This window comes from Pelodiscus sinensis, chromosome 3, assembly GCF_049634645.1.
Source record: "Pelodiscus sinensis isolate JC-2024 chromosome 3, ASM4963464v1, whole genome shotgun sequence".
NCBI classification, from domain to species: domain Eukaryota; kingdom Metazoa; phylum Chordata; order Testudines; family Trionychidae; genus Pelodiscus; species Pelodiscus sinensis.
This window is the reverse complement of record NC_134713.1, coordinates 99,570,423-99,592,159: the sequence shown is the minus strand read 5'-3', so window position 1 is coordinate 99,592,159 and position 21,737 is coordinate 99,570,423. Positions and strand designations below refer to the sequence as shown.

The window sequence follows — 21,737 nt, the reverse complement described above, 5'->3', positions numbered from 1 at the left end:
AGAGGGTAGGAGTGGTGTCCCTGCCCAAAGTTTGTGGAAGGCTGGAGAGGGATGGCACGAGACAAATGGCTTGTCCCTAGGGTTGGCCGCTGTCGGCAGACAGGCTACTGGGCTAGATGGACCTTTGGTCTGACCCAGTACGGCCATTGTAAGCTCAGGGCTCAGTGTCGGGGGTCTCAGTGGACCCCCTTGATTTTCATGCACACCTGGTCCTGGGTGGCCAGGCTGGCAGCTCTCCTGCCCTAGACAGCCACTTTCCTGTGCCTAGTGCGGAGATCGTGGATGAGGTCCACGATGTCCGCACTAGCCCAGGAAGGTGCCCGCCTCTTGCGGTCCAGGGCAAGCTCCCGGGAGCCGCCAGCCTGGTCCCGGCAAGAGGGGGTGGGCTGGGGGGCATCGGGTGGGTGGCTCTGTGCCGTGCCAGGTGCAGGGTCTGCTAGCTGGGTGCTGGCAGGCTTCCACCTGGCACGGGCACCGTAGCCAGCCCGTGCCCCTTTAAGGGGTCCGGGGCCGGGAGGGGGGCATAGAGTTTCCCTGGTGTTGGCCAGAGTGGCCACCAGGGAAACCTGGGGAGGGCTAGCCTCCCACTAGTTCGAACTAAAGGGCTACACAGCCCTTAGTTCGAACTAGCTAGTTCGAACTAGGCGTTAGTCCTCGTAAAATGAGGTTTACCTAGTTCGAACTAAGCGCTCCGCTAGTTCGATTCAAATTCGAACTAGTGGAGCGCTAGTGTAGCACCTATTAAAGTTAGTTCGAACTAACGTCCGTTAGTTCGAACTAACTTTGTAGTGTAGACATACCCCTACACAGGTTAATCACACTTGTATTCATGACAGTTTTGCTTTCTTTACCCATTGGATAAATGTATCCCTGAAAGTTTAAGTGGGTAGCCATTGAAATCACCTTGTTTGTTAATCCTAAACAAGTGACTCCTTTCGGTAGTTGTGACGCCCCGGGCCGCCCCGCGGTGTTTGTCCCAGGGGCTCTCTCCTGTCCTAGAGCTCCGAGTCCTTCAGTTTCCCCTCTTTTAAGCATTTATCTTCGTTTTCCCTCTCCCTGGCAAGGCGGGAGGGGAAGGGGGGCCCGGGCCCGCCCACTCTCACTGGCCCCAGCCCAGGGCCCTAAGGGTTCAGGTTCAGTTTGACCCGAGCCCGGCTGACGGGGTGCGACCCCTTAACACATCAGCCCACCAGTCAAGCCTGACTCTGCCCTGGGCTGCTTCCTTCCCCTCCGGCTCCGGCATACCCCGGCACCCAGCTGCCTGGAACAAACCGCTCACCGGGCTGAGCGCTGCTGCCGCTCCTCATCTCGACCGGGGCGACCCTCTCGGCTCCTTCACTCCTCCCCCCTCTCGGTGCTGCCGGGGCCATTTTAAAGTTGGCGCCGGGGTCGCGACCCCAGCGTCTCTCGGCGGCCCCGCCCCTCGCACCGGGGCGTCCCTCCGTTGTCCGGGCGGCGCGACTCCCGTCTCCACGGTGCCCGGATGACATCAGCCAGTGCGCTTAAGGCAGGCGTGCTCCGCGCTGCCGCCGAACACCCCGGGCAGAGCCGGGTGGCGCGCGGCCTCCCGCTATACAGTGCAGCTTGGGAGGGCGTCCCCGCCCCGAGCAGGGCTGCCCCATCACAGTAGTATGTATGTAAAGAATGGACCCAGCCATCCTGGATATGATTCTCTATTGCCCTACAATTTGTAGTGTTGTTCACTCCCATGCAAACAGTGTAGAATACTAATATTCTGATGAAACAGCTTGATGAAAGTGACTATATAAGGTGTAGAGCAATGGAAAATGAGGGTCTACTGGCAGGCTACGTCTACACTATGACTTTTGTCAGAAGAGTCAATGCAAATGAAGCATGGATTAGCATTTTCTCATGCTTCATTTGCATAATCTCTTCCAATCCGTTTTTGTGCAAGGGGTTTTTGTGCAAAAACAAGCAGTGTGGATGTTTCCATTTTGCGCAAAAATCCCTTTTTGCACAAGAGTATTATGCAGGGAGGCATATGGAAAAACACTCATGGAAATACTAACAAAACAATACTTCAGGCAGGCTATATGGCTTGGGTGAGGTTCTGGAGCTTGCAATCTTTAGGAATTCAGACTAGATGATCATCATTGTCCCTTCTGACTTTCAAGTCAAGCATTTATCCTCAGGGACGGGGGCCGAGAGCCTTAAATTGTTTGGATTTGTGTCTCTAAATTTTAACCATATCAGACCCATTTCACTGCTATTCCCCATAATTCTGTACATTTGAAACCATTAAAAATGTACTATACTGAGCAATATTTATTATACCCAATCTACAGTTTGTTAAGATGAGGCACAGACTAGAAAGTGATGTGCTTCATTTGTGCAAGTGTGTGATTGGCAGGGCTGCCACAAAGTGAAAGGATTTGGGAATGACAACTGAAGTGCTTTACAAATATAACCACGCACCTACTATGTGTGCTTCACTGACCCATATAGTGGCACTTAGGCCAAGAGAGAAAAAAAATGAGTGTGCTCTTCAGCCTTAGTTGAGCTGCAGTTGGCTTTATGGCTTAAGCTGTAGAGGCTAATGCACTAAACTTCCCAGGTTTGGTTCCATCTGTTGGGGTAACATAAGCAAAACCATTTAACTAAAAGAATTAAGTACGCTAGAATGCTATTACTTGCTTAGGAGTGTGTCATGACCATAGTGTCTCAGAGGGGCAGTCATGTTAGTCTATAACTTTAAAAACAAGTAGTCCCGTGACACTTTAGAGACAAACAAAAAAATATATAGTGATATGAGCTTTTGTGGGCAAACTCACTTCCTTAGATGAGCTTGAGCTATAGAGTCGTGTGATGAGCCAACCAACTTGGCAAATTGTTGTTCCAGGTAACAAAAGGAGTCTACATAGTTCAGTCCTCAGCATTAAATGATAAGTGACTTAAAGATGAAACCAACAGATAGGGGCTTCCAGCAACTCACAGTGCCTCCATTAAGATACATACTCAAATAGGAATAATCCAGTCCTCAGCCTGCTGGGGATATAGCCCCACCCTCTGGGGACACAGCTACCTATTAACAAGTATCTTGGGCATGCCAGCAGGTATTTCCCAGGAAAAATGATACGCCTAATAACAGAAAGCTGCTGAGCCTCCCGCTGACTGAGCAAGAATTTTAACTCCAGACAGGCTGGGTCCTCTGTTCTGTTCAATGAGACTTGTGCTACGAAGTCCATTAGGTGCTTTTGAAAAATCCAGTACTTAAACTTCTAATGGCTGAGATAGGTCAAAAACAGAACCTTCAGCCAATATCAACCCTGAACATTAGCAGTCTGAATCCATCCCTTGTTTGTGACTTGCACAATTTTAAACTGACTGATGAGATTTTACAAATCAGTTGCATATCACCCTAGGATTTTCAAAATTAAAATCTAGCTGATGGTGATCTACACTACAAAAATCAAGACACCTTATATATGGCTTCCTCTGATCATTGCTATGTAATAGTAGCATAGAGTATGTTATTTAAAAAGAACCAGGGATTAACAGCATTTTGTTGGCTTCTATTTATTGTTGTAAATAAGAATGGCCAGTCTGGGTTGGACCAATGGTTCATTTAACCAATAATCTTGTTTTCTGACAGTGACAGACGCTTAAGAGGGAATGCACAGAACAAGGCAATTAGCAACAGATCCTTTCCCTGTCATCCAGTCCTATTTCTGTTATCAGAGTTTTAGGGACACCTAGAGCATGGAGTTTCAGCCCTGCCTATCTTGGCTAATAGCCATTGGAGAATCTATCCTTCATGAACTTCTCTTGTTCTTTTTTTAACCCAGATATACTTTTTACCTGCACAACATCTTCTGGAAATGAGTTCTACAGATTGACTGTATGTAGTGTGAAGAACTACTTCCCTAGATTTGTTTTAAACCTGCTGCCTATCAACTGGATCACCCTCAAGAACATGCTTGCTGATACCATCACAGAGTTCTTATATTCTCATGAGGTATGATTTTCCTTTTTCAAAAACTGTATTAATTCTTCCCCTACATATCATGTTCATTTACGTATCTGATAATTCTGTAAACCTACTTTAGTCTCCAGTTTCTTAGCTGCTGGCTCTGTTTACTTAAAATGTTTCAGAATGCTCTACTAGAGACAAGGATTCCAGTGCTGCTGCCAAACTTAAATAGCTTATTTTTTCTTTAACATTGCAGACTCTGCACAAGAGCAGCATGTTTAAGGCCTCAGTTTGCAACTCCTCTACATTTTCTCTTCTCCACATTTCACTATTTTTCAGAACCTATTCCATATGTTGTTTTGGATGAACTGTACAAGGAAACCTATACTGGTATCTTATTGTAGTGTTGAACTATACCTTTACAAGTTCTCTAACACTTGTAAAAGACACTGCCCCAAATATGGATTCAATTGGAGGACATCCATAACATCACCGAGAAGGTCTTACAATTGCATCTATAGAACGATGCTCTGTCTATATAGGTGCCATATGCGAGAGACAGACAAGTAATAGAGACCCAGATACATGTGAAAATATCCAAGTATTTGCTCCAAAATATGTCTACAGACGCAAAATGTATCACTTTCAGAAAATGACCAATTTTTCTGATCACCAAATATGGTGATGTCTCATTTGATTAAATACAAATCTCACCATTAAAAAATCTAATCCCATCACTCGACTGTACACAGAAAGAATGCACACACATATGAATAAGCACACACTCTCACACTAATTATATCTAAGGATGAATCTAAACAACAACATTATTTTGAAATAACTAGTGTTATTTCGAAATAACTTAGTCTGCATCTACATAGTGGGCAGTATTTCGAAATAATGTCGAAATACTGTCAAGCTGGAGGACTTCTTACTCCGACTCCTGTAACCCTGTACGAGGAGTAAAGTAGGTCGGAGGAAAAGTGCTCTATTTCGAAATAAGTGCTGTGTAGACATTCCCAATTTTGAAATAAGCTATTTCAAAATAAGTAACACAATTGACATAGCTCAATTTGCGTAGCTTATATCAAGTTAAGCCCTGCTGTGTAGACGAACCCTTAGGTGCTACAATCTGCTAAGATTATCATTATAAACTGAAGTTGTGAGAAGACTGCAAATGTCAACAAAACTCCACAAAACACAGATGGCAAAAGCTACCTAAGAAAATACATCTCAGGTCTTGTAAGCAAGGAGGAAACCAATCAGGTGGCAGAAATGGGTGGTTAGATCTATAAAGGTTGCTTTACTTTACTTCTTTTAATTAGGGGCAATAGGAGCAAGAAAGAGCATTAGACTTGGAGAGAATTTGGATGAAGAGAGATGTAAATTAGAACTCCAGAAGGTGGAACAAGATAAAAAAAGAACACAGGTTGATGCTGTGACAGACTGTCCCTGTATTCATACCTTGTACACTATTGTGGTAATCTTTGTTCATAGTGAGATATCATTTGAAAACTCAATTTGCTGGTCATTATTGGCCCGGTAAAATAATGTTGCCACAAATTTATGAAAAATGATAAGATTCTACTGTCTGGTGTTACTAAAACATTACCAAGTCTGAGGAGCTCCTCAGAGACAGAGTGACTATTCTTTGGCAGGAAAGAGGTGTGGGTTAAAATATTTACATTTTATCAAAACACAGCACGTGGTTCCTCTCCATAGAGTCTACCTGTCATCATGATACCAGATGGAGATGCTTCTCAAAGGGGAGGAGAGGACTTTGAAAAGAAAGAGAACCCCTCCCCTCCTCTCTCTCTCTCTCTGTACATCAATTCACTACACCAGAAGGAACAAAGGAAGCAGTCATTACACTGAAGAAAGGGTCCTGGTCTAAGAAGTCTGAATAGTAAATCTATAGGAACATGCAGTGAGAAAACCTTTTCTTTGAATTTAACATAATTGTTAAGTTAGGCACTAGTTGTGTTTTATCTTTATTTTTCTTAAATTAATAATATGTATTTTATTGTTTTACCTCAGCCAGCATGTTTGAATTGAAATTTTGGGGAAAACTCCATTTGGGATAGCATGATTTGTACATTACGTTTCTATTAATAAAACAATATGAGACTTTATATGAGCTTGTATTGTCCAGGAGAGGACTGAGAAGTACAAGACGCATATTTCTTGGGAAAATCTCAGCTTATGAGTGAGTTGAGGTCAAGCTGCAATATAATTCAGGCTGGCAAAAGCCTGGATCTGATGGGCAGGTTGCAAGTGCACACTACATAGCTGGGAGTGACTTATATGGTGGAAGCTGATTATGAACAGTCCAGGAGTGGAGACAACAGCAATGCAATGTCAAGGGGCTACCCTAGGCAAGGGTGACATCGGTAGTCATTAGTCTGGATTGTGTCCTGTGTATGGCATAGATGCAGAAATAGGCCAAAATAGGATTTGGTGCCCCTTCACCAATCAGTACTTACTTTTCTTCTTCCCACCCAGCTCAATAACTCACTCTAGTCATCTGTGTCAATTCTTCATCTACAGGGATGTCTTTCTGATCAGTATTCTGTAGGGAATGCTTTCCAAATACATCTCCAGATCATCTGAACTGGATATGTGGCAATGAAAAATGAATCTGTAGCCCCCTAAGAAAAGTTAGGTTTTAGCATAGAACTCGTAGCCCTTACCATAGAACTTGTCTCTTTTGTCTGTTTAAACTGTAAGATCTTCTCTGCAGGAACCATCTACTACTTTGCACAGTACCTAGGACAATGGGACCTTTGATGGTGTATTCAAAAACTGGGATGGGAGAAGTTAAAGAGCTATACTAGGACTCCACCCCTCCCACCTTTAGAGCATGCTCCAACTGGAGAAATGCTTGAGAAGGGAACATCCCAGCTCAGAAGGAACTCAGCTCAGACCTACCCTGAAAGCTCCAGCCAAAGAGGCTGGAGATGCCTCCTTGAAGGAACAGAAATGTGTGCAGATTGCAGCTAAGGCTGGTAGTTTTGCGTCCCTTTTTAGTTCCTCTATCTGGGAGTAGAATCTGAGGGAAGGAAACAACCCAGGGACTGTAGTTTAGAGAGCCTCTCACAGAGACCATACATTCCTAGCATCTTGGTTCAGACCCCAGAGCTTTGGGCAGGCCTAAATTCCCCTACCACAGACCCACAACTGAATTAACACTGAGCACTAGGTTCATTGGCTCACCATGAACCCTATTACAGGCAATGGAGCCAACAGCCACTGCTGGCTCCAGGGTAAGGAGCGGCACACCAGCACACTAGCAGCGATTGAAAGAGTCCTTAGGTTCCGACCACTGCCATTGCTACAGTAGCACAGTGGCAGTGGCAGCTGAGAACCCCAGGCCCTTTAGAATCGCTGGGTCCCAGGGCAACTACTAATTCAAATACTGGACCAGATACAAAAATCTCAAAAAACACATCGTGCCATTTATTCCTTTTCCTCATAAAGGTTGTGTCCTGCTCCTCCGTGAAGGCTATTTTCATGCCAAACTCCCAATTAATCTTTTTTTTTTTAAGTCATAAGATTTTAATTAGTTTAAAGATATTAGGGAACTTTTTTCTCACATGCTCAAAAATAGGTGATTTGTATAAATGTTGTTGAGTCTTTAAATTAATAATATTACAACCAGTGTTGAGCCCAAATGGTTCTTATTTCAGAAATTTTAAAATATCTGAAAACAAAGGAGTTATAATGAAAATTGCTGTACAGCATTAATTGGTTAGTAGTCAGTACCCTGCCCTCTATAATAAAAAGGATTTTAACTCTCTACACATAGATTGAAGTGCACTCAGAGGAAGCAGCTGCTTGTGGATATGATAAAGGGTAATAACTTCCTGATACACATGGGAGAAAGGGGACTAGTGGAGTAGCAGTGCTCAATTTAACAATTCACACTCATTGTGGGGAATCTCAGTAGCTTCCCTTACTCTGTAATCAGGATAGGGACTCCCAGCTAGTTCACAGTTAAAACTTTCAGTCTACTTCTGCAGCTGCCTGTGAGGAGTGGCTTCCTGGTTATTTAGAACAAGTTGGTTCCTTCCCCACCCCCATGTGATTCTGATGTGATGAGGTAACTTTGCACTCTTCTGTGCATAACTCATTTTCTTCTGTAGGGAAAACATGAGTTGTTAAGGGGAAATATTTTTTCCCTTTTCTTCCATTCTTTTTTAAACTCACTTTTTTTTTCTTTTTTTTTGTAGCTGGAATTAAAGGGAAGTGAAACAGAGTTCAGTGCCCCAAGTGCATCACGATCTCTTGCAAATCAGGGAGATATATGAAAGATTGCTGCAATATAAAATTAAGCTGATTGGCTTGGGAACTAAGTTTAAAGACAATATTACTAAGTATAAGGAAAGCAATTGCAGGTACAGGAGAATTGTGAACCAAAGGAGGAGAGAGAGGTGGCCAGAGCAAGCACTTTTAGCAGTATAGATAGTATCCTTAGTTTGTGGATCTTCCAATAATGGCAGGTATGTTCAACTGAGAATTTCAAGAACCCATAAACTCTTTATAACACTTATAATCCACAAAAATAATTCAAAATTTAAGAGAGACATCACAGAATTCCAAGGAGAAATTATTGCTCTGCCACTGCACCAGAGTACAAGAGATGATTAACTACCAGGAACAGGTTATGAAGTCACTAGTGAGTGAAAACTGTTGATTTGCAATTGAATATTTCATGTCTTTTAAATCATGAAATTCCTTCTTCCACAATTTTCTATACCTTTCCTCTTTTCTTTCCTGACTCTGACCTCCTTTGTAAAAGAAATTTGAGATCTACTAATGATGCGTGCTAAGGACATCATATTATTATTATATCAATTTTCATTTTTCTTTCCCCATCTAAACTTCCGTGTCTTATCTTTCCTTTTCTTTTTAAAATGTGTGTTCTCATTCCTCTCCCTCTGATATCTACCGGTCCTTAAACTGTGGTTACAAACTCTGGCACTGGCTGCAAAAATTCTCAGTATAAATTCAGACGGTATTATTTTAATTGACCATCGGTAAGCTGCTGAGAGTTCAGTGCTATAGTAATAAGCAAACCATTTTAGATAAAACAACTATGTACACAAAGCTTCTTTCCAACACTAAATTGAACCTGACCCAAACTTTTATGGTTCAAAATGTGAAGGTTGTTATTTCTTATTATTTTTCATGTGTATATGTCTGCACTTCAAGTTCTACAAGGGGCCAGAAGCAAATGTTCCAAAATACCTAAAGACAAGCTGTTCTCAAAATACTCTAGTTCAGCCAGATGTAGGAAGCACCAGAAATCTCATTAGAAAGTCTGTTCACATAAGATTTCCAGCCCAAGTTTTGCAGACCAAGAAACTTGGAAATAGTTCAGAAAAGCACACAAATCTTTGATAATGAAATTGTCATACCAAATTGTTTGGGGTTCACTCAGCCCTAGCCAGCATTATCCTTAATATTAACATGTTACCCGATGATTGAGGATCAGGAATTGAGATGGTAACTCACAGACCACTAAAGCAGTTTTGTACCCTATATATTAAGTGAGGTAGAATCAATCACAAATAAATTTGAGAAGCAAGTGTAATCTAAAATTCCAGATTAATAAGTAAAACAAAGGAGTTTAGGAAAAGGTTTAGTGTCAATTTATCCCTCTGAGCTGACCCACAATATAAACTAAAACTATTATGTACAGTGTTTTACCCTTTTATTTATGGAGGTTTGAAATAAAAAGAAGTTATGGGTAGAATACGGATGACAGAGACTTTTCCGCCTTTGTAGCTAATTTGTTTAATTAACATATTGTATAAATGTAGAAGCAAAACAAATGCAATTGAATTCATAGACAATAGCCCAGATTCTAAAAGGCATTTAAATGCCTAACTCCAGTTATTTCAGTGGGAATTAGGTGCTTAAATGCCTTTAAAGATGTGGGTCAATATGCCTGGAGCTTGTTAAGAAAGAAAAATATTATGGGTAAACAATGACCCTGTTGCTCTATCATGAGTCCTGATTACCACCCCTGCACTCATTTTATTTTTATTTGTATCTAAAGTATTCGGCAACACTGCTAAAAATTCAAATAAATGTACTATAAAGAAATTATTACAATGACAATCTTTTTATTTGTAAAGGTGCAGGGTGGAGCAGGGGCTATATATTGATCTGCATATTGAAACCAGGGCAGCATGTAAGTGAAAGTGGCAAAATCTCTAAGTTCAATATTTTCTACCATTTATGAAATCAAGCTTTGGAAATAAAGTCAAGGAATTTCAGTGTTACTGACCAAAATAACAAAAGAAAATTAAAGATTTATAATAAATAGCTGCGTATAGGTTTTTCTTTTTCTCTCATTATGTACTAACTAAAGCATAAGCAGGATAGATGGGGGTGTATACATACATGTATCTGTCACTGATAGCTTTCGATCAAGGAAGTAGTAAACTTGCCCATTTGTTTTCCAGTTCCTCACTGTTAATTACTTTCTTTCATCATTCAAATTCCAGAGAGTGCTAAAAGCTCCCAGTGAAGAACAGTGTTGGAAGAATGACCAAAACAGGTTTTTTTTCATCAATGTTTCCTTCAAGAACTTGTGAAATTCCCCACATCATTCCCTGTGGAGCTGGCTGTGGGGGGAGAGGATTCTGCCAATTAATCAGTTGCTTTAGAACCACACAAACCCTTGATTATGGAAACCTTCAGGTTGTAATCTATTATTCTATTGCCCTAGTGGTTCCTTACGTGAATGTGCCCATGGTATCTGCATTTATGGAATTATTTTCACTATTTCCTAGGATTTAATTTTTTTTAAAGATAGGATCTTTCTTTTGTGTATGTGTCCTCCACCCCACAGTACCAACTCTAAAGACAACATTCCCTCTTTCTGGGAAGTGTTACTCTTTTTCAAGCCAGCAAAGACTGGCTGATCAGACAGCATTCTCTCACTATGCAGAGATCTCATGCAGAATAAACAAGATTTCTGTGTGAAATTCAGAGTGCTCTACTCTCACTAAGTCTGCTCTGTGGGAAAGATGAAACAAGGAACACAACATGTTTTGTTTTGAGACCCTTTGAATCAGTGGCCATTTTTTTATTTTTAAATTCCTTGGTAAATTAACAAATTAAATTCATTTCAGTCCGTACAAACCCCATTTGAATGTTTAAGTACAGGATCTGGGTGTAAATAGATTAAATCAAAACCTGGACATTTAATATAAGTTACATTAAACATCTCTCTTAGCTCAGAATTGAAAAAGAACTTTTACAAAATACTCAAGAAGGTAAAATATATACAGATATTAACAATTTTGTATAATGGTGTTTATTTAGGTCAAATCTTCTGAAAGTCTGTTAGCCCATTAATGGTTTGCTAATATCTGTAGTTTTCCTTAAGGCTAAACAAATGAAGAAGCCATCTTGTTTTCTACCTCACTGGACCTAGCATGCTACGGCAGATTGCCATGGCAACAGGAGCTAGTATGCCTGGTGTGAAGACAACAGTGTAGTAGGCCTCATTTCCTAAAAGCATGTTTCTACTAAAGTTGAATAACCAATTAAAAGACTCTTTTCTGTCCTCCAGGGCTTTAGAGATGCAAATAGAGTTGTGAAGCTTGCCTGGTCAGCTGGTACACCTAGTAAATTGTACAGATTGTTTTAAAAATAGACTTCAATTGAGTAACTTTCAGTAAATAAGGAAAAACAAGATGTTTCTAGAATTTCACTGAGTTTTAGATTAATCCCCACAAATAAATGCATTGTTTGAAAGAGTGGACTGAGGACAATTCTTGTTATGACTTGTGATTATTGGGTAAGCAGCTTAAACAAGGGGGCGTTCAATATGTCTTGAAGAGCCTTACAGTGAAACTTCTATGATATCAACAATACCATGTTTTGTCATCATTCCTCTGTCAGTGTGTATGAGTCACACACACTGAGTGTAAGCGAGGATTAATTATAGATCTAATAAAAAATAGATATGAAACTGTGGGATGACTGTAACTTTTAGGCATCATTCATCCTTTCATAAATGCACCATTATGACATGCTACTTTTTCTATTTTAAATAAGTAAAGATAAAATAAGATACTTTCAAGTTGCCTTTATTAAAGCAGAACTAATTTATATTATATCCAGGAAGTTTCATTTTAAAAAGGTGCATGCAATTACATAATTGATTATATCACCAAGAAATCATTTTACCTATCACAAAATCATGGAGCTGCTTAGTTCAAGCTAAAATGGCCTGCAAGAACTCATCATTTTAGTTTAATTACATTTTGAATTAGGTGAAAAAATGCTGCAGAAAATGCAGAATTTTTTTGGTAGGCCAATGACTATTAATGAGCTAATTTTTGCCCTTAGTTAAATTATTTGACTTGGTGAGAAGTCACTGCCCCGAGTTTGCATCAAGCTTTGTATCACATAAAAAGAGCTATGTGCATGAAGTATCAGATCTGTCCCGGCACAAGACTGCATCAGGGATGTTGCATACAGGGATGTGGTGGAACTCTTACATAAATCTCCAGAAGTCTTTGAACTGCTTGACAAGATGGCTAGTACAGTCATCGATACCAGGAGATTGAATTCTGCCTGTCATGCTATTCCTTCCCAAATAATCAGTGACCACTTATTGTTTTCCAGGCATGAGTTCATTAATAAAGATTCTTTATAGATTTTAATTTAGTTCACTACCCATAGCTTGAAATTATTTCAAAGACATGCAAATAACATTTTATCAACTGATTTTATCCTTTTCCTTTTGACAAACTATGATTTCAGATTTTGAGTCAAGCTGAAGTTAAACATACCTGTTTCAGTTTCAGTTTTAAATCTTTTACTTATATATTAGTAAGGTGTCTTTCACACAGTTTGATCACAAAGATCTTCTTGTTGGAATCTGGCCAGAACACCCCTTCCCCCCCTCCCCACTAAAGAACTTCAATTATCACAAACATGCAGGGCCTTGATTTTACATCTCAGCTGAAAGGCATCTTTAGTCATGCCAGATCACCTTTCCTTTAACACCAACATTATCCTTCTCACGAAATAGGGTGGTTGGTTAATTGCTACTCTGGAGTCAGCAGGAGGACAGAATATATTGTTTCAAGAGTCGCAAAAAGAGTAGGCATTCGAGAAGATTTTTTTTAAATTTATTTTCTTTTGTTTTTTAAATTCTCAGTGGAGTACTAGGTTTAAAAAGCAATGGCTGTATATTATGCTTTCAGAAAGCTTCCACTGAAGCCAGAGAATCCTTGAACTGAGTTTCACATGGAATAGAAATCTGCATGAGCATCTGAGAGCAGAATTTTGGTTTATACCAGAAGTGATCCCAAGCTACAAAATTCAGATCTAGATCTGAACGTTTGGTCTGCTATGGAAATAAGGGCCAATCTAAACCTTCAGATTTGAAAACATGTTTTCTATACAGTTGAGGATGATATGGGGTTTGATTTGGGAGCACAGTGATTCAAAATAATTAAAAAGTAGATAATGGCAGCCTTGTTTGCAGAGTGACCCTTAAAATAGGGAGCATGGAGTTTTGTGTTTAGTGTCTTGGTAATTTCCATATGCAGTTTGCTCAGTTCACAAGTAAACAGATGATTTATCAAATTGCCAGCTCTGCAAATTCAGCCTGGGTTCCTTTTGACTTGTAGAGCACCATGATAAAGAATCTGCACACCAAATTGTATCCTTCATACGGGTTATGCAGCTGTAAATGATAAAGTACACAAATGGAACTTAGTTAACTCTTGATGATACATAAGTCAGTTCAGAAACCAGCTGTTTTGGCTTCTGGGCTGAAATTTAGAATAGACAGACAGACAGATACCCTTTTATTATTCTCACTTTCACAAGCATCTTGAGACCAAATTGTCAAAGGCAGATGCAGATAAAGATAAGTACTTACTGAGACTTTAAAAAATGCTTATGCAAAGAGTTTGCTTATGTAAACTCTTATTGGTGCTTTTGAAAATATTACTAGGGACTTATCTGCCATTTTTGGATTCCCAAATAGCATTGATAATCTGACCCTTAACCACCTAAGGCTTTGTCTACACTTGCAAATAAAAAACAAAACTTATGTCTTTCATGGGTGCTCAATCCCCTTCCCCCAAACTACAAAGGTTCTGACACAACAAATGCAAGCGTGAATGTTGTTTTGTCCACAGAAGCATTGTTCACACCGCCTTGTCATTAAAAGCTGTGTAGTACAGATATAGCCTAGGTCAATGTTTCTCAGCCAGTGGTATGAGTACCCTTAAGGGTACTCGAGAGAATTCTGGGGGTTACGTCAACACAACTGAAATTTGGAGAAAAGTGAATTTTTGTTTTAAGTTTTATAGCGCTTTATTATTTTTGTACTTTTTACACCTCAAAATTTCATCAGCCGCCCAGCTCCGAGTAAGTTTTTAAATAAATGTGTTGCAATGGGAGAAAAATAACGTGTGTCTCTCAAAACTGTAGGTACTGGAGGTACATATAATTTTTTAGGGGGTACTTGTTTTTATTTTTTGAAAAAGAGGTACTTTATAAAAAAAAGATTGAGAAACACTGGTCTAGGTCACTTTTATATATGTGATTTGGGCTCCTATGTCACTCAGACCCACTGACAAGGAGGGCAAAGGGGGTAATTGCAATAGCAGCAGTGGTGGCCAGAGTCTCAAGCCCTATAAATTGCTTCCAGAGTGTTGTGCCAGATCTAGACCATGTGCTCCAGGCAGTGCTAAGGGACAGGGGAGGGGAGGGAAGGCACCCCACACTCTTGGCAGTGCTGTGGGCTGTCTTTCCCTCTGTTCCACCCCTTCTGCCCTCAGCCTCTCCCCTTCCGGTATGACGGAGATGAGGATCTCACCCACTTTGCACAAAGGCCCACAAAGACTGTTGGCTCTGCTGATGTTACTTAGGTGTTTTAGAAAATTGTAACTAATTCTGATAAATAAGGAAGTGCATTATTATACAGCCCATTCTTAAATAAACAGACACTGAAAAATAGATCAAATTTGGGACCATCCAAATTTGACACCCTCTTAACATACCTTAGATTTCTCTTTTTTACCGGCAGTATTCTAATGTTTTAGCATCTTGAGAGATAAAATGGAGCATGTTGATATGTGCAATAGCAGAGGAACAACGTATAAGCAAAATTATTTTCATTTGGATAACTGACAAAGAAAGTTTGTTCATTCTTATACAATGAACCAGGAAAAACAAATTGAGGAAGGTTGATTTGATTGTGCTATGGTAAATCCAAAGAAGGAAGCATTTGTGCTTTCCTAATGCAGACAAACAAGAAAACAAAAAAGCCAACAGATAGATAGGTGACTTATGAACTAGTCCAGTGCATTCTCAGAAGATTCACTCCAAGCAAATCTCAAGCATGTTCTTCTCATTGATTTCAATCCACTCGGATTCTCTTTGACCTCTTCAGTTTAATTTGGGGTTTCAGGTTCAAATCATCCTAAAGCAAACCTCTTGCTGAAATTATGCTTCACATGGAAGTCATCTTGTAAAATTAAAAATGTTGCACAATTTTAACCCAAAACCATAAGCTAAATCCCAGCTGGCTTGACACATGACTATTGGCAATTTAGGCCTTTCTAGATACTAGACATTATTTGAGCACTTAACTCCTTTTGACTTAAATGAGAGTTAGGCAGCTAAATATCTTGTGAGGACCTGGTCCATAAAACACTAAGGGGTATGTCTACACTACCACCCTAGTTCGAACTAGGGTGGTAATGTAGGCAACCGGAGTTGCAAATGAAGCCCGGGATTTGAATTTCCCGGGCTTCATTTGCATAAAGCCGGGCACCACCATTTTTAAATGTCCGCTAGTGCGGACTCCGTGCCGCGCGGCTACACGCGGCATGGACTAGGTAGTTCGGACTAGGCTTCTTAGTCCGAACTACTGTTACTCCTCATTTCACGGAGTCCGCACTAGCGGACATTTAAAAATGGCGGCGCCCGGCTTTATGCAAATGAAGCCTGGGAAATTCAAATCCCGGGCTTCATTTGCAACTCCGGTTGCCTACATTACCACCCTAGTTCGAACTAGGGTAGTAGTGTAGACATACCCTAATAAATCTTACACACACTGATGCCCAAAGCATGGCCTGAGCTTTATTTATTTATTTATTTTGTAATAAACAAAATATATGCAGATTTGCGCCGTTTCATAATTTGTGTATGCATTTCATTTCATTATCATGTATGGCAGGAGCATCTCTCATTTAACACAGAGCATGATCCTGAAACCCTTACTCACATGAATAATGCTAGTATAGTTAATGGGAAATACTTATGTAACATCTATTAGACATTGGCTCTAAATTGTAGGTACCTGGAATCATAGGTACATCCGATGAAAAACAATGGAAAACAAATTATGAAGACACTGAAATTTTCAAAGGTTATTTTCATTCCATAGGTTTCAGAAAGGAATGGTTTTTCATCAACTCAATTTTTAATGAAAATGTGTATGGAAAAATATCTGAATTTCTTCCTTTGCTATTTCCTTCCCTCTTTTTCATTGTTCTATTTTGCAACTTAAAGCAGTGACTGAGAAAGGAAAAATGAGAATTAGGGGGAGGGGTAGAGATAGACACTGAAAAACTGATTAAGTCTTGCCTTTTGTGGTTTCTTCAAAACAAAACATATATTTCTAAAAAAAAAAGAAATTTGGGGATGAAAATGCATAAATTTGAAAAAAAGAGACTGACAAACTTCATTCAAAAATATCCAGCCAGCTCTAATCACAGTAGTTTTCTGAGTATTTTTGCGATAGCTAAATATCTTTAAAAATCTGGCCCATGCTAAATAAAGTGCTACATTGTGATTATTGAACATAGCAAGTTCAACACCATTCAAATAATTTAATTATTTCACCTCCTACTTTCCATAATAATCATTACAGAACCAAAAACACACTGTAAATTAGTATGGGTTATATTGAAAGTAAACTTTGTATGTCATTAACACTACAACATAGTTCTGAATTGTGTTTGTTTGGTTTGGTTGTTTGTTTTACACAATGCGTAAATGATCCATATGCTCATTAATAAGGCTGATTTATTAAACACATCTAAATTAATTTTGGGGTAGTTCTAAAGCACTCATTATCTATTCTTAATTCTCTTGTTAAAGTTACACTGCATTAATCTGATAAATACACTCCTACTCCTTTTCTTGTATTTGTCTCCTGTTTCTTTAAATTTTTCTTCTCCACACTTGCCATCAGATAGAAAGGTTTTCTTAGTCTTTCCCTTGTGAACCACTCAATTTCATTTTATTTTGCTTCACTGCTGGCTCTTGATTTGTGCAGTAGTTGTCCACTGCAGTTTACTAAGGCATAGATGAGTCACTGCAATGCTAGCATTATACTTGGTGCACAAGGAATCACAGGGGCTGCGTCTACACTGGCATGATTTTGCACAAATACTTTTAACAGAAACGTTTTTCCGTTAAAAGTATTTGTGCAAGAGAGCATCTATATTGGCATGTGCTTTTGCGCAAAAGCATCCGTGCCAGTGTAGACGCTCTCTTGCGCAAGAAAGGTCCGATGGCCATTTTAGCCATCGGGCTTTCTTGCACAAGAAATTAACGTTGTTGTCTACACTGGCCCTCTTGTACAAGAATACTTGTGCAAGAGGGCTTATCCCTGAGTGGGAGCATTAGAGTATTTGTGCAAGAACCACTGATTTTGTACATTACAAAGTCAGTGTTCTTGCGCAAATACTCGTGCGCAAAATACTTTTGCGCAAAATCTTGCCAATGTAGACACAGCCAGGCAGTATATCTTACCCCCAACCCCTGATAAATTAAATGGCAATGATTTAAAATAACTATCTTACAACAGTTATCGTCTGTTTCTTTGAGAAACTGCTGAGCTACAGTACATCTGCAAGTTTGACACTATCAGCTCAGGATTAAACAAAGATTGTGAATGTCTAGCTAACTACAAAAGCAGCTTCTCCTCTCTTGGTATTCACACCTCCAGATCAGCTGCTAGAAGTGGGCCTCATCCTCCCTGATTGAATTAACCTCGTTATCTCTAGCCCAATTCTGGCCTGTATATTTATACCTGCCTCTGGATATTTCCACTACATGCATCTGATAAAGTGGGTCTTTGCCCACGAAAGCTTATGCTCAAATACATTTGTTAGTCTCTAAGGGTACGTCTAGACTACCGCGTTTTGTCGACGGAAGTTTTCGACAAAACTTCCGTCGACAAAGAGCGTCCAGACACATTGAGTTCTGTCGACAAAGCAAGCTGCTTTGTTGACAGAACTCCGTAGTCTGGACGCAGTGTTACAGGCAATAACACCTTCTGTCGACAGAGTTCTGTCGACAGAAGGTGTTATGCCTCGTAAAATGAGGTATACCAGTGTCAACAAAACTGCTGAGTTCTGTCGACGTTATGTCGACAGAACTCAGCGGTAGTGTAGACGCTGGTATAGTTTTGTCGACAAAAGTCCACTTTTGTCGACAAAACTAGGTAGTCTAGACACACCCTAAGGTGCTACAGGACTACTTGTCGCTATCTTACAACAGAATGCTTTCCATTGCATTTACAATACTACATGGAATATGCAAACTGGTCATGTAACTGGACCAGTGACAGGGAAATATAGATCAGCTGGGAATAAGCAAAGCAACAGTAAATTATAGAAAGAAACTTTATCCATGATCCTGTCAAAAATCCTTGTAATGATGATAATATCTTGCTTCCTTTTTATACCGTAAAGGTAGACCTCCACATGGGTTTTAACTAACTTTTCTCTTCAGTATGAGGCTATCATTAACTCTCACTAGTCTCAGTGTTAGTGGAATAAAACTTGCTGTTTCAATTTGTTATCTCTTATGAACCAATAATTATAGTTTATTCTATATACTGGTTTTCACAATGCAAACGTTCAGTGCAGGACATGTATATGGCCATTTCTTTATCTGAAGAACAGAAGGATAAAATTCCAGAACTAAACAAGCACTTGTTTTAGTTTTATTTGGCACTTCCATGTGGGTTTTTTTGTTTTGTTTTTGTTTTGTTTTTTAATCTTTGATCCTTAGGACACTGTCACCAAAGGATTTCTGCAAAAAAATCCCAATGAGTTTATTTAAAAAAATAAAGTTGGCAACTCTTGTTTTTTCCCTTGATAATTTCTTATTTCGTTCATCCCACCAAATTGGTCAAATTAGTTGATTTGGAAGTCACTGCTCTGGGAGAAATTATTGATGTTTTCTGTAGCATTGAGTTCCCAATGACTTGCTAATGCACCACACCTGATACAATCAGCCTGCTCTCCTCTCATGGTAAGTCAAGCCTGAACTGTGAAATGACATCCTACAAAACTGTAGGTATCCCAGCAGAATTGCACTTCAGTGAGCATTTGCCTCTTTTTGCTGAAATTGAGAATATTTATAAGTTTTTACTCTCTAGAACGATGTTCGCACCTTGGTTTCTGTTTCTATCAAAAGTCACATTCGAAAATGGAAGTGATAATTATGCAAACCTTTTAAACTATGGCTTGATCTCTCACTTTGGTAACTAATCATTAGCAAGATACCACAACAGCTGGAGGAAAAAATTGTGCAGTGCTACCAAAAGCAAGTAGCCAAAAATGAATTTTACCAGAAAAACCCAACCACCGAAGAATGGTGAAAAAAGTAAAGGTTTTCCTAAGTATTTCAATAATACTCTTAAGTTACTTAATAAACTTATTTATATGCAGTTTTTGGTTCCACTGTAATCCAAAAATCTCCCACTCAGTTGTTGCAGCCTCTACCCTGCAGGTGCCTAGATTTTTGCAACTCCGTACATAATTTTCTGCTTCTGAGAATAAGCATGGCTGCCTTGTTCTAAGCTCCCACATACCTATCTCTGACTTGAGCCCTAGAGAGGCCAGAAGCCAGAGGAAGGTAGGCCTATACTGACTAAAATCATAGGTGGGACTCATACAAAAGGCTCAGACTGAGTCCACCTATCAGACATGGGAAACACTACAGTGGCACAGCTGTAGAACTTCAGTGTAATCTAGGATTGCCAAATCAGTTGGACTGGATGATAGGAGGGGTTCTCCTGTACAGATGGTAGTTAGAATTCTTCTGTTGATGTAGAGCTGTTTATATTGGGTATGGGTTGCAGGTGGAGCCCCACTTCAGGAAGGCTAGCTCTGTCCCTTCCATCCCCCCGCAACCGGAGCCATGAGTCCCTCCCCAGCCGGAGGAGATCCCAGGCTTCCGCCTTGTGGCCAGAGTAGAATCATGCTGGCCAAAAACCTGAGGGCCCCTCTCCCTCCCAGACCATTCCAGAGAAAAGCATCTTGGCTTCTCTTCTCAAGAAGAAGCTTTTGCTATGACCCATGCAGGTTCTGAGGTGACTAAGGAAGCGGTATGTGTTAACTAAGCTTCCTGGGTTCTTCAGTAATTTCTCTGGAATCCACATAATGCCTCCTCAGCCACCCTGGAACTCCCTCCCCCCCCCCCCCCCCGCTTCAAGCCCCACAACTGGGGGTCTGACAGCAGCAGAGGCTGAGCCTCCCTCGCCTAGTCCTATCATACTCACCAACCATGTACTGGGGGTTCAGAGAGGTAGCTGAGTTAGTCTGTAACTGGAAAAACTTAAAAGTGGGTTGTTCCCACAAAGGCTCGTGATACTATCTACATGTTTTGTTTGTCTTTAAGGTGCTACTAGACCATTCATTGTTTTGTAAGTTTTTCCATGTATTGGGGGTTAGGTTGGAATAGCCATATCTCTCAGCAGTACAGTTTTTTCACCCCCCAACAGATGTAGCTATGCTGATATAAATTCTCTGTGTACACTAGCCCTATATCCCATTCAAAATCTACTTCTAGAGGAGGTGATGCCACCTGACTTGTAACTTGTAACCTTTACCACAGTCTTATTGGATAGGGGAGACCCAATTTCAGTTCCTTATTCTGCTTGTGAAGAGGAAAGGATTTGAATGGGGGGGAGTCTCACACCTTACAATAAAGGGGTGTAATCATAAAGCTAAGGGATATGCTGTTGTTGGTGGGGCCTATATCAATCTCTCCTGTTGAAGTTGTTCCTCTTTGGCTAAACAATTAACAAGTCATTGGAGAAGGGGTAACTTTTCACTGGGTCTCCCACTTGCCAGGAGTAACCCGCATCTTAGCTCTGTATGGCAACTTGCTCTTCTCACTTAGCTAGTGGGGCCTGCTGCTGGTGAGCACTGTAGTTCTGAATACATGATACAAGGTTGGGATGTTCTAGGAAGGGCCTAAGAGTGGCATAAGCCCATTCATCACTGATTTCTCTTTTAAAGAAATAATTTTGCAGGAAAGCATCCCTATACCCCAACCATAGAGAGAATTTCCATTTAATTGAACACATTTTATATGGGCTATTGGCTGCAAGACATATAGAACTCAGCAGTTCACCATGCTATGAAAAGATGGAATAATGATAATATTTTATTTGTATGTAGCTCTAAGATTTACCCAGCGTTGTTCAGGTCCTTAGGTCAAATAATTTTTGTTTTATGGAAAATAAAATGAAAAATTTACATGCTTCATTTAAATCATTGCCATGCAGTGGGGCTGGAGATGAAAGGTTCAGTATGCAGGGTGCCCTGAAGAGAAAGGACTACCCCAGCCCCCTCCAACTGCAGCAGCTTGGGGCCAGGTGAGAAACATCTCTTCATGGCCACTGCAGCTCCAGCACGCACAGCCAGGGTAGGGGTGCATGCCCCCGACTTGGTCACATCCACATCTGTCTTCCCCCTGCACCCCCCAACTAAAGTGAAAAATGCAGCAAACTGTG

General features: G+C 40.3%; 1 long non-coding RNA gene across 1 annotated transcript in view; it reads left to right on the top strand.

Moving 5' to 3' along the window:
- The first annotated feature begins 3,657 nt into the window (after positions 1 to 3,657).
- The window catches only part of LOC112543591 (uncharacterized), a 56,922-nt gene continuing 38,842 nt past the window's right edge, over positions 3,658 to 21,737 (top strand). Inside the window, exon 1 of the long non-coding RNA XR_012902692.1 lies at positions 3,658 to 3,976. This is a non-coding gene — a long non-coding RNA (uncharacterized LOC112543591). The remainder of the gene's footprint in view (positions 3,977 to 21,737) is intronic.